We start from the raw sequence: 16,291 nt of genomic DNA, 5'->3' as shown, positions 1-16,291 counted from the left end.
CAGGGATCCACTGGGACATTTGTCCTGAATTATTTGGGTTGACTGTCCCCTCTTATTATGAGAACTGAAAGAGAGCCAAATTCTCTCTGCGCACCGCAGACATAAACTAACAATGCAGTATATCTGGATGCAGGCAGGAGAGATAATTAACTAGGTATGTTATTGCTCTTAGCTAAGAACATAACCTAAAATAAGGGAAGTAGAAATGAGGAGGAAAACATGACAGAACACTTCATTTATCACTATTGTGTGCTTATGGATGATACCCTGCAACACTGGCAGTTAGTTTCCCCCCAATTCTTCTCCTGCACAATTTCAGCACAATTTATCTTAAAATATGGAAGAAGGATGACGTGCGTGGAGTTCATAGGTGCATTAACCTTCTGCTGCTGGGGGCTGAATACCTTTGATGTCTTGTTCATGTGGTAAAGGATGGGCTTCTTCTCATGGCTGCTTTCATTTTTTTTGAGTGTTTATCAACATCAGTTGATAATAATTTATTGGTTGTCTGTGGGTAGGAGAAATGAATGAATATTTTGTAAGCTTGGCAGGTAGCTGTGATATTTGATAAGACATTAATTTCATACCTTACAACGTATTTTTAACACGTTAAAAAATGTGAGTGTCCCTAGAAAATACCCTAAAGTGTTAGAAAACTCAGTTACATAGAAAGTTTTAATAAATATAACGAATTAAAACATTTGACATACTATCTTTAGCAGGTTATGATATGATTTGAATTGTCCCTTTTACCTAGGAGCTATTTTTCTTCCACTCATTAAGATCCATTCACCATTCACATTAAATAAACATGTAGGTAAAAGGCAAATTCCTATGGCTGTGCTTCAGGTCAAGATCGTACAGTTGACTTTAGACAATGAGTTTGTGCTCCAAACCTATAGCAATGATAGATAAAATAGAAAACCAAAAATATATGTCCAGGTTCAACAACAAGATGAAATCTTCATGAACCAGAAACTGCACAGAATGGACACATAAATGGGGCTGAAGCCATTGGCATTCTGGGATCTGGCTCCAGAAGCCAGCTGTGGTGGCCAGGAGTTCCATTCCTGCCAAGCAAAGGGAGCCAGAATCGTCCCCAAGATGAGGGGTTGGAAAGAGGCTTGCTGTGTGAAGCCATGGGCTCTGGTACAGTTCCCTGACCCATGAAATGAGAATAACTAAGTGCTGCTGAACTGCCTCCTGGCTCTTCAGCTTTATGGGAAACAGAGGACCCAGCAAAGTGGTTGGAACAAGCCACACCTTCGTGACCATGAGCTAAACCAATGCACCTGCTGGTTCAGTGACTGTATTTGCAATGTCCCTAACACCATAGCGTAGCGATCCCAAAACATCATTATGGTTCCTTGTTTTGGATTAGGATCCCTGAATTCTGGGCAGAAGAAATAAAATAAAAACCCCAACTTCTAGGCAGCGAATAATAAGCTCAGATTTATGTATGTTGAAGGGGAGGATGCAGCTGTTAGTGAGGAGAGATGAAGAAAAGAGAGGAGAGAGAGAAAGAGAGAGGATGGAGAGGGAAAAAAATCACAAATCTTTCATTTCACATAAGCACATAAAACAAAATTCCAAATACGTGAAGAAATAAAATGATAAGGAACACTAACAACAAAAGGAAAAATCTGAATGTGAATTCACTACATGTAATATCAAATGTGTGTAGGATATTTAAAGAGATAAAGAATGTATAACTTTTATTCTTGAATTAAACCTTTTTTGAGATGATTGTAGATTCATATTCAGTTGTAAGAAGTGACACAGATAGATCCCATGTCCCCTTTACCCAGTGTCCCCCAGTGGTAACATCTTGCAAAGCAATAGTACAATATCTCAACGAGGATATTGCCATTAATACAGTCAGATGCGGACTATTTCCATCACCACAAGGACCCCTCTTGTTGCCCTTTTATAGCAACATCCAATTCCCTCCCGAGATCCTTGCTTCCATTCTTAATCTCTAGTAACCACTAATCTGTTCTGAATTTCTATATTATATAATTTTGTCATTTCAAGTATGTTACGTAAATGGAATCATGCAGTATGTAACCTTTTGGGCCTGGCTTTTATCACTCAGCAGAATTCTCTGGAAATTCATCCTGGTTGCTGCTTTTAGGAATAGTCTGTTCCTATTTGTTGCTGAATAGTATTCCATGATATGGATGTCTCAGTTCAACCATTCACCTGTTGAAGGACATCTGGTGGTTTTCAGTCTATGACTGTCACAAATAAAGCTGCTATGAACATTCATGTATAGGTTTTTGTGTCAGCAAATTTTTCACTTCTCTGGAATAAATGCCCAGGTATACAATTCCTGGATCATATGATAGTTACAGGTCTAGTTTTTAAGAAACTGCCTAACTGTTTTCAAGAGCAGCTGTACCATTTTACTTCCTACCAGCAATAGATGAGTGATACAGTGTCTCTACATCTTCACCAGCATTTGGCGTTGCCACTATTTTTTTATTTTAGCCATTCTGATAGGTGTGTAGTGATATCTCATCGCGGTTTTAATTTGCGTTTCGCTAATGGCTTTCTTTGTGCTTATTTCTATCTGTATATCCTGTTCACTGAAATGTCTGTCCACATCCTTTGCCCATTTTCTAATGAGATTGTTTATTTTTTCACTGTTGAGTTTTGAGTCTCCTCTATACATTCCAGATACTGGGCCTTTGTCAGATAGGTGGTTTGCAAAATATTCTCTCAGTCTTTAACTTGACTTTTCATCCTCTTCACTTGGTTTTTCACAGAGCAAAAGGTTTTAATTTTGATGTAGTCCAATTTGTTAATTTTACCTTTTATGGATCATGTTTTTGGGGTTAATCCAGGAAGGGGTGTGCAGCCTCGTTCCCGCTGAGAGGTGGTGACAATTCTCACTCTCCGCTGGGTCTCCTGCAACATCACCCCAGCGGAGAGGGGAGGGACACCTCCTTACTGACAGGTGGGGGGTTACAGTCCAGGCTCCCCACATGGTCTCCATGGACACCCCAAGGGACAAGTGTCATTACTACCTGCTGAGAATGAACCCTCTTCTCTGACTCTACCCTAGGATGGGATTGGGGTACCTCGTTACAGCCTGGCAAGGGTGGAAGTCGAGGCCTTTGCTGGTGTAAATGGGGTGGAGTCACAGTCTTTTCTATGGTGTTTGGCTGGACAAGAGCAATTATTGTCTAAAAGCATTCTGTCTTGCTAGACTGGCCATTTTCTGCTCCTTTGGCTGGAGGGAGCAGACTTTTCTTGGGACTTTTTTGTGCATGCTTAATGGCATATGGGTTGCTGGCTTCTTCAGCTCCAAATCTGATGTATTTGAAGCAAAAAGAGAACCCAGGGAACTCACTACTGTGTTGTTCCTCATGTTTCAAGGCCCCTAGCCAATCTGCCTTCTTCTTGCCATCTTTTAGAGTTGTGATCCATTTGTTTTATGTGTAATGTCCTGGGATTTTGCTTGTGCTCAGCAGCAGGAATAGGGAAAAATATGTTGACTCCATCTTCCTGGAAACAGAAGTCTATAATTTCTATTTTAAGGTAAGAAAGTTTGAATCAAAATAGCTAGAAATAAAACAAGTCCTGGTAGATGTGAAAAGAACATACTATAAATATGGGAGATAAAAAGATAGTCATTATCATTTTTAGTTTCTGCTTAGGATGCAGAAAGCTGAAGGAGGCATTGTTCCTACTGTTACACATTATAGCAACAACTCCACCACCAACAAAAAGCTGAACAGACTGCAAGTTTATGACTTTTCTTGAAACTCTCAGAGAGCTGAGGTCACGGGGCAACTAAGTAGCCCAAAATTTAAGGAGAGACAGGACCTGCAAGGAGATGATCCTCCACTTGTAGTGCAAGTATCTGGATGCTGGTGAAAGGAATACAGCTGAAATGGGATGTTGACTTTTGTCAAGTGCTTTCTCTGCATCTATTGAGATTATCATATAACATTAATTCTTTAGTGTGTTAATATAATGAATTATGCTGATTTTTCATAGTTTGAAGCCAGGCTTGCCTTCCCAGAATATGAATGGTTATAAAGTATGGTCCTTCCCATATATTGCTGGACTTAATTTGCTAAGGTTTTGTGGAGGATTTTTATGTCTATGTCCATGAAGGATATTGGTCTATAGTTTTCTTCTTTACAATATCTTTGTCTGGTTATGTTATCATGATAATTCTGGCCTCTTAAAATGAATTGGGAAGTATTCCCTTCTCTACTATTTTCTGGAAGAAGTTGTATGGGATTGATATGATTTATTTCTTTAATGTTTGCCAACATTTACCAATGACCTTTTCAAAAGACAAGATCTAGCAAAATGTTGTGTTCAAGAAATATAATTAAAGCAAGTGTGTAAATAAATTTTGAAAATTAAAGAATAGGAAATGAGATGCCAGACAAAAGAAAACTGGAGTAGATATGTTGTTGTCTGACGTAATAGAATTCAAGACAAAAAATCCTATAAGCAACAATACGCGGTCATATATTGCTAAAAATGAAAAAGAATAAAAACAGAATAAAGAGATATTATCACCATGAATAGATATGTACATTACTATCTAACCAGACACACAGAAAAATAATAACCAACAGAATAGCAGGGAGAAATAGAGTAATTAGCAATTTTAGTAGGAAACATTTTACACGTCCCCTCTCTGTCAAAGAGATACAAAGATCTGAATATATGAATAATTTAATTTCTAATAAACTGAAACCAGCTGTATAATAGGAGAAAATATAGTAGGACACTAGAAACATGCTAAAGTATTACACTCAAGAAGTGGACAAATAGAATAAGACACCCTTTTTGAGCACACAGAGAGAATGTGTAGATGCTCCCCACGCACCAGGCAACAAAGGAAGCAGCAACAATTACAAAATAATACAGACTGTATTCTCTGGGAATAATTCAACTAAAACTCAACTAGAAAATAAGCGGGTTGTTTAAAAAAAACCCTTGCTTATAGCACTTAAAAAGTATACTACTATACAGCTCTTATAATAAAGTAATTTATAAAGCCTATTGGAAAATACTTAGAACTGAATGATGATGAAAACACATTTATCATAAATTATGAGGCACAGATAAAGCAATATAAGAGAAATTTGAGAGAAATATATAAGAAATAAGAATAATATAGAATAAACATATAAGAACTAAATATAAGAGAAATACTTCAAGCGTTTATCAAGAAACAAAAAAAAATCTTTTAAAAATGAGCTAAGCACTCAATTAAAGCAATCAGAACAAGCAGCAGTACAAAAATCAAAGAAACAAGAAAGAAGAAATAAAGACAAGAAAAGAAATAAGTGAAATAAAAATTGAGAAGAAGAACAAAAGTTCTTTGAAAAGGTTAATTAAATACAGATACCTTGGGCAAGATTTTTCAAGGAAAAAAAGGTTAAAATAAAATACAGAATAAATAAGTTGAAACAGCTGCAGATAAAGTTCTAAAATAACTTTTAAAAGTCAATAACTATATGCTAGTAAAATTGAAAATCATTATAAAACATACAGATTTCTGAAGAAAAATAAAATGCCAGACAGAAATCAGCACCAAAAATATAGAAAACTTGAGTAGATTAATGAGTATTAAACATATAGAAACTGTTTTAGAAAAATCTCCATCTCAAAAAACCAAAACCCAAGACAGTTTTATTTCGGGAATTCTATCAATTTCAAGAAATAGTTAAATAGCAACTTATACAAATTTTTCTAGAAAATAGAAAAAGGCACCTCCTAGTTCATTTCCTGAGCATGGTGTAACTTGATTTCAAAATCAGAGCAGGGCAACCCAAGAAAAGAAACCATGGGCTCGTTTTGCTGATAAACACAGATACAAAAATTCTGAATAAAATATCAGCTGTCTGGCACAAATAGTGTATTAAAAAATACCATAGCATAAGCAATGGGGTTTACCACAGAAATGCAAGGATGGTTAAATATCAGAAAATATATCAATGTAATTCCTCATATTAACCGACTAGAGGAGATGCCTTGATCATGGTTTTCTTACTAGAAGTGGAAAAGTTATTTGACAAAGTTCAATATCTAATGATGATTACATCTTATCAAATCAGGAATAGAGGTGAATTTCTCCAGTTTAGTAAGAATTATGATGCAAATGTCTATGGCAAACATTACGTCAAATATCACAGAATCCAAGTCAGTTATCAGTTGTATGACTCAGTATTATTTTATTTTCCACCAACAAAGAAAACTATATACTGTCCATAACTGCTTCTCACCACGAAGCACAAGGCGAGGAATCGCCATAGGGACCCTGTGTGGCCTGCAAAGCCTAAAATATTTACGATCTGGCCCTTTATAGAAAAAGTTTGGTGACCCCTGATCTAGACCATAAAGGAACTTCTAGAAATCAATAAAATTAAGTCGAGAGCCTAACTAGAAAAATGGGCATCTGACAAGTCAAAAAACAAGCAAATTATGAAGAAGCAAACCAAATGGCTACAAAACAGAGATGCTCAAACTTATTAGTAATTTGAGAACATAAATCCAAATAAAAAAAGAAGTTACTTTACATTTGTCAGCTTGACAATGTTTAATTTAAAGTCATTATTATGAACAGAATTTGGGGAAGAGGAATTAGGTATTCTATTAACCTGACTCAGATACTAACTAATTTGGTTTATTTTTGCTTTATGTTGTACTTCTGCTAAAGTTCCTACAAGGATATTAATATGGGAAAATAAAAGCAGAAGATAACCTTTGTTGCAATTGTTAGTCTGAGAATTCAGAAAACCCCACAGAATTCAAATTCTAAGAGCACATTTCCTTATCAAATTAACATAACCCTTAGTGATTTGTAAATCTGTCAGAACTGATTTTGCAAACCTAAATAGCTCAATGAACCTTGAGGTGATAAAATTCTATTTGAATTCACGTCAACAAGATGTCAGAAAAATGCTTTGGTAAAGAATCAGCTTACATATTTTTTCAGAGATGATAACCTATTAATTATGGACTTAATCCACCTGCTAAAACTTGTTATAAGAATGTTCTTGCTTACCTCCACCTAGCCCCACCCACCATCACCCACTCCCACCATATCGCTCTACTCTATCGTAGGATGGTAAGTTTTGACTCAGTCTGAGTATAATGAAGATGCTATTGTCTTTATCTTTGTTCTTATATACATTACTTTTGTAAACAATAAGTAAAATTATAGTGCAAGGACAAAACCCTGTACTATTAGACTTTTTATTCATTCATGTATACCACATGCATTTATTTTGTGCCAATAAAGTATCAGGTACTCAACATATGAAAATAGTCCCTGCCCTCAAAAAAATGTAATCCAGTTAACCAACAATTCCAATACAGCCTGTAAGTACTCAGAGAGGAAAATAAACTGGATGTTACTGAAGCATAGAAAAGAGACATCTAGTCCAGCCAGGTGTTGAGAAGGGAGAGAATCAAAGAAGATTCCTAGAGAAAGTGATGCCTAAGTTGAGACCTGAAATGTGTGGAACTGTCCCTGCTGCAAGTGTCCAAGAAGTAGAGAAGTGGGTCACTGGTGGCAAGAGATAAATAAATAAATTCAATTAATGAATATTTAACTAAATGTGTGTATCACTTACGTTAAGATTTTTACATGAGTCAAGTACTGGTTAGTATATGTAGTTATTATATTGAAACATGATAGTGTATACCATATATCTGGGAAGAGAAACGCCTGCTATCTATTCTCTGCTACCAGTAGAAGGCACTCAATCATCTTACACATGAAAACCACATTAAGGAGCAATTTGCCAACTTTCTCAAGCAGCCCATTGCAAGTCTGCAACCTCTGTTACTTAGGATACTTTTTCTTATACCAAACTGTATAAACAAAGGAAAATATGAAGGGCTTACGCAGCAACAGGCACAACAAATGCCTTAGACCTTTCTGATATGTTGAGAGCTAGTTTTAACCTATGTGGAAACCCTTTGCAGGATTATGGACCACTTGGGCAGAGGTCATATACATACACAAAAAATAGCTATAATTTTGGTCATCTGAAGATTAATTCTACCTGACATCTTAATGACATTCATGGCATTGGTTGGTTTTCAATTTGAGATGACTTTCCAACACATGCAAATATGCAGTCATATTGGTGATTATAAATAAAGTGGGGAAACAAGGATGCTTTTTGTATTTCAGTTACTGAGGTTGGTCTTGCTTTGAACTAGTGTGAAAACTCAGAATGTGGACCATTCAGAATTTCCTTTCCATTTCAGTACATGGCACCTCTTTCCACCTACTTGTTCAATCTAAAAACAGGGAAGTAATCCCTGATTGTACCATTTGCCTTCCCTCATTTCCGTATGTCCTCACCCACCCCCGACTCCTCATCCCCACAAACAGTAACATATGTGTTTACAAATACAGCTAACACATGAGCATGTCCAGGTGTTTCTACAACCAAAATATATCTCAGTTCTAACTGCGTCTTTATCTACACCATCTCCTCTCACGTGGGCTATTATAATAACTGCCTCCCTTCTTTACTCTTCGACTTTCCTCCCTGCCCAATCCAGTCTCCACACTGTAGATTGTATCTTTTAAAAATATAAATTATCTCATCTCACTCCTTGGCTTAGCTCTTTCTGGGCCTTTCTATTGCATTGATAATAAAATCCAGTCATCTTACCTTCATCAAAAGGCCCTAAATAATCTGGGACCTGCTGACTTTTCTAGTTGCTGTCTCACTTACTCGCTATAGTCGATTCACATGCCTGCTTTCATTTACTTGAAATGCCGAGTCTTTTTGGCCTTTATACACGCAGTTCCCTTTGTCTGGAAAGTTCTCCCATCTCTGAAAGTCTACCTTCTTCTAATTCTTTCTGTCTCAGCTTCCTTGAGTCCTTATTGACAAGTCTACAAAAGAATCTGCCTCCTGGCCCCCATTCATCTCTACTACATGGGCTTTGGTTTCCTTCATAACCTATTACATTTTGTAATTATATATTTTTTGTTAATATGTTAACTGTTCAGCCTTACCTTGGTACTATAAGATCCATGAGGGCAGAGACTATATTTGTTTAATTCACCACTACATATCATTGTTATGGACTCAGTACAAACTTGCTGAGTGAATAAATGAATGAACCAGTTGATGAATGGACCTGTGTCCTTTACTTGGCCTGTACTGATAATAAAAACTGTGGAATAAAATGTCTATTAAGTTAATCTATCATGCACACCTGTGTGGATGAGACATCCTGAATAGCAACAAATTCTTTGAAGAAAGGAAAGTTGCTCAACAATTTTAGTGCTATTCCCCAGGAGGCTTGGATTTCATTTTCAGCATTGGGATTGTAAGTAAAAAATAAAAGTCTGAAGAATAGAGCTGAAGAGAAATAAAATGCGATGCTCTTCTTTCATTTATATAAACTAAATACTTCAATTTGGAACAAACTAACAGCCAAAATAGAATTGGCAGACATGTTTCAGATAGTCAAGATATCAAGTGAACTGTCTAGAACGTTTGAAATTCTCCCTAGAAGGTTACTTTTCATTTTAGTTGTCATATTCACTGCCTTCAGAGGTTGGAAAATAAGTACTTCAAGATGCCTATCTTTTAGGAAATAGAGAAAAGCTGTAACACAAAGAAAACTAAAAATGATACGTAACTAGATGTTATGAAAGGAAAACACTATGTAGCTAAATAAAAACAGTGGACTAAGCTACACATTGTCAGAAGTTAAGATGCCATGACTAAGAGGAAAACATCTATGCAGAACAGTGGCCCTTTCTTGGGCAACTGAATTCCTTAAAGAAATGAAGCTGATGACCCCAGGAAAAAATTGGCACAGTGTTACAGCTTAGCAACCTATTTAGGTCTCTTGGAGCCTATTTAGGGTTCTGAAGAACATACAGACAGAAGCCAAAAAAGAGGCGTTCAGCACCAAACAGCTTTCAGTTAATCATGCTTGAACTAAAACAAGTCTAGTTTTGAAGAATTTATGTCTAGTAATTTAAAATTGATCTCCTCTTGAGTCTTTCCAAATTTTTACTGTCTCCTAAATTTCTGTTTAACACTATAATATGTTTAAGACTTTTCCAAAGCGAGACTTCTAATCAACTAATTCTAATGCAAGAAAGATATGAAGATTAGCATTTAAAAAATTTCACTTCCAGCCAAGTTGGAGTAACAAAGACAGGAGTTAACTTCCTTCCATGAAAACTTAAATTGGCAAATATATATGAAACAACTGTTGTCAGACATTAAACATATAAGCATCACAGTACTGTGATATCTGAGAGAAGGAAACAAAGATGGTGAGCCCCATGTTTGGGCTGTTTTCTGCTGAGAACCAGTATCAAGGCTATAGAAGCAGAGAAGAGGAACACAAGCATAGCTCAGCAGCAGCCTCAATGAACTGAGGAGAGAGAAATTAGGGTTCAAGCAGGCTGAAGGGTCTGCTCATTGTGGGACAGAGCTCTGGAAAGGAGGAAGCAACACAGATAAAGAGTTCAGAACTCTAAATAGAAGTCCACTGGAGCTTTGCTGAGCAATGGGCTGTAGTTACATGACTGTGAAACTCCACAAGACTAGGCAAAGAATGATCAGGAAGTTGTATGGTAAACAATTTCCAAAGCTCACACAAGGTGGGAAAATGCTCAAGCTCAGGTCAGCCAGAGTGGAGACTCTAAAATGATCATAAGTTAGTAGTAGGAATTAATTATCCCCGGAGTAAAGGATACTATAGACTAATCCCACACCTTAAAGAGATCAAACTGATTCCCAAGTAACTGAACTGCCTGCAAAAACAAAGTCCAGCACTCTGTAAAGGAAGAAAACATAATCCAGATACTCAACAACACCATATTCACAATTTCCAGCATCCAAAAATAAATTACTAGACATGTCAAGAGCAGGAAAATGTGAGCTTTACCAGAAGAAAAATAAATCTGAAGAATCAACACCAGAGATGATGGACTTAGCCATTAAAAATATTAAAACAGTTGTTGTAACTATGCTCTAGGATTTAAAGGAAATATAAACATAACGAGGAGAGAACTAGAAGATATTAAAAAGAACCAAATGACACAGGATGTGAATGTACATAATGCTACTGAACTGTACACTTAAAAATGGTTAAAATGGTAAATTTAATGTTATGTATATTTTCCCACAATAAAAAAGAAAAGAATCAAATTGACTTTCAAAAGATGAAATATATAGTATCTGAAGTGAAATTTTCATGTGTGGAATCAACAGATAGCTACATATTGTAGAACAAAAAAACATATGATTTTGAACACATAGCAATAGAATCCATCCAATAATAAATCACAGAGAAGAAAAAGACTAAAAAAATTAACTGAGTCTCAGTGACATGTGGGATAATATCATGCGGTCTAAGATATGTGTAATTGGAGTCTCAGATGGAAAAGAGACAGAGACAGTGGAGGGAACAGAAAATATATTTAAATAATAATGGCCAAAATGTTTTCAAATTTGACAAAAATTATAAACCCACAGTGCAAAAATCTCTAATACTCCAAGTATAAAACAATACCCACCAATGATAAAGAGAAAAATCTTAAAAGTAGCCAGAGGAGAAAAAGGCACATTATGTACACAGGAATGAGATAGAATTGTTTCAGACATAATTAGGCACTATGCAAGTTAGAAGATGTTGGGGTAATATCTTTAAGGTGCTGAAAGAAGTGGAGACCGTCAACTTCAATTTCTATAGCCAGTACAAATATCCTTCAAAAATGAAGCCTAATTCAAAACTTTGTCAGACCAATAGAAGCTGATAGAATTCATTGACAGAGACTTTCATTATGAGAAATATTAAAGCAAGTTCTTCAGGTGGAAATAAACAATCCAGATGGAAAATTAGATCTATATAAAGGAATGAAGAGTGCTACAAATGGTAAACACGTGGGCAAATATACCAGGCAGGTTTTTTTCGTTTAGAAATTTACTTTGAAAGATAATTGAGCAGTGAAAATAAAAATAATGACAATTTTTTGTGGAATTTACAACATATTTAAAAGTAAAATGTATGTCAACAATAGAAAAAAGGATGGAGGGCCACTGTATGTGAAATAGCATAATATTTGGAAGTAGACTGTGAGACTGTGATAAGTTAAAGATGAGATGTTTAACCTTCAGTAAAACACTGAAAACATTAAGCAAAGAATAACAGCTAATATCTAATATGGGAGACAAAGAATCATAAAAATACTCAATTCAAAAGAAGACAAGAAAGGAAAAAACAACCAAGAAAGAACAGATAGGAAAAATGAAAGACAAATAGTAAGATGGTAGATTTAAACCCAAACACATCAATAACTATCTTAAACGTAATTCACGTAAACACTTTAATAAAAGGCAGAAAAGATCAAACTGGAAAAAAGGAAGAGTCAACTGTATACATACGTGTACAACACATCTGCTCTTCTTAAGGGAGCATTAAGAAAATGAAAAGGCAATCCACGGATTGGGAGAAAATATTTGCAGTATCTATTTCTGACAAAAGACTGGGCAAAAAATGTGAACAGATACTTTCTAAAAGATTTATAAATGGTTGTGAGCACATGAAAACATGTTCAACATCATTGGTCATCAGAGAAATACAAAGTAAAACCACAATGAGATACCACTGCACACCCAGTAGAGTGTCTGAAATAAAACACTGTCGAGGATATAGAGCAACTGGAATTCTCATGAATATTTTATGGAATATGAAATGATATCAACACTGTGGAAAATAGTGTAACAGTTTCTTATGAAATTAAACATGTGCTTGCCATATAACCTAGCAATTGCACTTCTAGATATTTACCCAAAAGAAAGAACGTCTACGTCTACAAAAAGGCTTGTACGTGAATAGCAGCTTTATATATAATAGGCCCAAACTCTACACAACCCTACTGTCTATCAACAGGGTGAATGGAGAATAAGATTTGGTGCATCCATACAATGGAATACTACTCAGCAATAAAAAGAAATAACTACTGGCATATGCAACAACATGAGCGAGTCTCTAAAACAGTATGCTGAATGAAGAAAGCCAGGTACCAAAAGGTATATACTGCATAATCCCATTTGTATGAAAATCTGGAAAAGACAACTCTAATTTATAGTAATGGAAATCAAAGAAGTGGTTACTTAGGGTTGAAAAGATGCGAGGGTGGGGGAGCTTTACTGCAAAAGGGGCATGAGGGTAATTTGAGGGAGTGAAAATATTCTGCATCGTGACTGTAGTGGTGGTGTCGCAACTACATGCATTCGTAAATCTCATGGAAGTGTACACTGAAAATAGGTGCATTTTGCTGAGTATAAATTGTATCTCAACTAACTTGATTTTTAATAGTTCAGTCTTGATAATTGTAGAATGCCTTGTGAGTTGGTGAGCCATGTGGTTCATTGAGATATAGATTAGAAATGCGTCTGCCAGCTAGTCATACATGTTTAAAAAGAGTTTATCGTTTATGTGCATATTTGTCTTGCATATTTTTTTCTGATTGAATATTTGTCCATATTAGTGTTGTATATCTTGGAAATAAAGAGAATATATGTAGTTATGTTTTAGGTCAGCACAGCAAACAAGGACCTAAAATTATTTTAGAAGAAGCTTGTTTTGACTAGAATTATGATATATCCCTTCTTTCTGGGGTAGGTAAATTTCACAGAGGATTTTACCCAAACCCTGGCTTAATTTAAATACTCTAATTTCCTAAATCATTCATAATTTTGTCATTTGACAAATATTCAGCAATATTACTTAGAGTTTTTAAAGGTAATGCCCATATTTGTAAGTCTCAGCATATAAAAACCATCTGTTTTCTCTCCTATTCAAATAAATCTGACAAAGCAAAGTTGCTGTATTATGAAAATAAGACTTTTTGGCCCACTAGATATATCAAAAGGTAGAATGAAATATGTTTGTTTAGATAGTCAATGATATAACTCCTACAGTACCAGTTTTAAGGTGGTATGGGACCTCAAGGTAACAGCTTGAGGAAAATGGTAAATTATTTAAATAACTGCTTTTTAAATTGAAAAGTATATATATATATAATCCTCTAATTGTATAATTTACCTACCCCAGGAAGAAGCTGTATATCATTGATCATTGAGAAAGGATAATAATGGGAAATGAATGGGTTTGGGGTTAAGGCCAAATAGTAGGTAGCACCCAAGGGCCAGCCTTCAATACAATGGTAACTTGGATGCTATAGCTTGATAGGCATTGTGACGGTTAATTTTATGTGTTAACTTGACTGGGCCATGGGATGCCCAGATATCTGGTTAAACATTATTTTGAGAAGTGTCTATGAGAGAGTTTCCAAAAAGAATAGCATTTGAACGGAAGGACTGAGTAAAGCAGATATGGGTGGGCATCATCAAATTCTTTGAGGGCTTGAAGAGAACAAAAATGCTGAGGAAGGTTGAATTCACTCTCTACCTGACTAGTTGAGCTGGGACATCCATCTTCTCCTGCCCTTGGTGCGGCTGGTTCTCAGACCTTCAGATTCAGACTGGATTCTACACCACGGGCTCTCTGACTCTTAGGCCTTTGAACTAGACCACTGGCGTTCCTGGGTCGCCAGCTTGCAGACAATAGGTTGTGGAACTTCTCAACCTCATGACTGTGTGAGCCAGTTCCTTATAATAAATCTCATTCTATTTATCTGTATATCTCTATTGGTTCTGTTTGTCTGGAGAACCCTGACTAACACAGGCACGCTGGACCCTAAAGTCCTCAATAGGCTTAGGGCAAAGAGATTATTTCCAGATCCACCTGCTGACAGGAATAGGACTGGCAGACAGAAGCTAGACAGAGCTGACTGTAGGCTAAGGGGGCTCATCAATACCTGAATAAGACCAAGCAGGAGCTGAGCCCCGAAATCATGCAATCTCTGCTGTGACACCTAGGACATTCCAATTTAGGAAATAGAGTAGCAATATCATCTGGAATACTTGCAAGCTTTTGTGGCTGCATGCTGGCAGGCAGCATCATTTTTGGGTCCGCAAATACCAGTCTGTCTAGTCTTTCTTCTTTGTGGAGAAAAAGGAAAGAAAAATAACACATTGCATTTACTATGAACCACCTATAAGCCCATTGCTTATATTTCATCTCAACACCACTTATTGTCCACATTTTCGTAACAGGAAATCATGAAACTGAAGCTCAGAAAAATAGTCACTGTAAAGCTCACAGATTAAGTCATTATAATTGAGAATTAAATTCAGATCTGTCTTCCCCCCCAAATCACTGTTCTTTCCACAACTTTGTGAGGCTGGGATGTCATCTTTCTCAGTACATCAAAAATTGATAAGACCTTTATGGACAGATTCATACTAATCAACTTTGCAGGAGACTAATTGACAAGTATACAATGAGAAATAAAACTGACAAGAAAGACTAGAGAGCTTGAATAAATAGTTTAGTGCATTCTCTTCACTAAATTGAAGAGTTACCTGGGAAGCAAAATTATATTAAAAATATTGCTTGGTCAGTTTAAAACAGAAACAAAGGACTGGAATGATCTTTAACATAAGGTGCTTTCGTTAAGACAGATGAATGCTGTCTTCCTCAGTTTGTTACAAGTTGGGTTGCCATTGGTGGTGCCCTTGGTCATTGCTCACTCTCCAATGAGCAGTGCTGAGTGCAGGCTACCAGTGCCATACTACATGCACACATTACATGAAAACACTTCTGTTTCAAAATCTTGTACATCCATTTATTCAATATATATTGTGCATCTCTAATAACCAGACTGTTCTAGGCACTAAGCATACAATATTAAATAAAAACAGTTAAAACTCTGCTTTTGGTGGAGAAAGTGTTAAAAACAATTGTCAGAACCAAGGAAATTAAAACATTGACACAGCTACAGCTTTAGAAATGCAAATGAGTTGTTTTTATAAATTGATTTTCTATAATGCTATTCTCCAGGAATCGCTATCCTTCAAAAATCTGAGGATGGTTTGCTATCGTCCCTGTGTGTCTACGTAAGTTAATGAATGGATGAAAAACTAATACTGCTTGCTGTAAAACCAGTAGTTCTTGGGCAGATTTTATCTTATAACATTCTCGAGTGTTCCTGTAGCTCCTCTTAGCTCATAGGCCATGGAATTCTTCAAAGATTTACTAAATCTCTGAAGAAGCCCTGTAAGCAAGCAATCGCAGTGGCATTTATTATACTCACACAACAAATGTCACCCATTTCGAGTGTTGTCTGTTCCTGGGAGACTGCCGGCTTGGTTCTCAACTACCTCTTACTGTAGACCTTTCTGAGACAGTGACT

General features: G+C 36.2%; 1 long non-coding RNA gene across 1 annotated transcript; it reads right to left on the bottom strand.

Annotated features, from left to right (window-relative positions):
* Positions 1-220: 220 nt before the first annotated feature.
* On the bottom strand, positions 221-16,287 carry LOC111775503 (uncharacterized). The gene is made up of 2 exons (XR_002811211.2): positions 16,193-16,287; positions 221-508 (listed from the first exon to the last, which is right to left on the bottom strand). It is a non-coding gene; the product is annotated as an uncharacterized lncRNA (long non-coding RNA).
* Between the last annotated feature and the right edge of the window lie 4 nt (positions 16,288-16,291).

The sequence above is a fragment of the Equus caballus genome, chromosome 10 (assembly GCF_041296265.1).
Source record: "Equus caballus isolate H_3958 breed thoroughbred chromosome 10, TB-T2T, whole genome shotgun sequence".
Classification (NCBI taxonomy): domain Eukaryota; kingdom Metazoa; phylum Chordata; class Mammalia; order Perissodactyla; family Equidae; genus Equus; species Equus caballus.
Note: the sequence above shows the minus strand (reverse complement) of the source record. Positions and strands in the feature narration are given on the sequence as shown.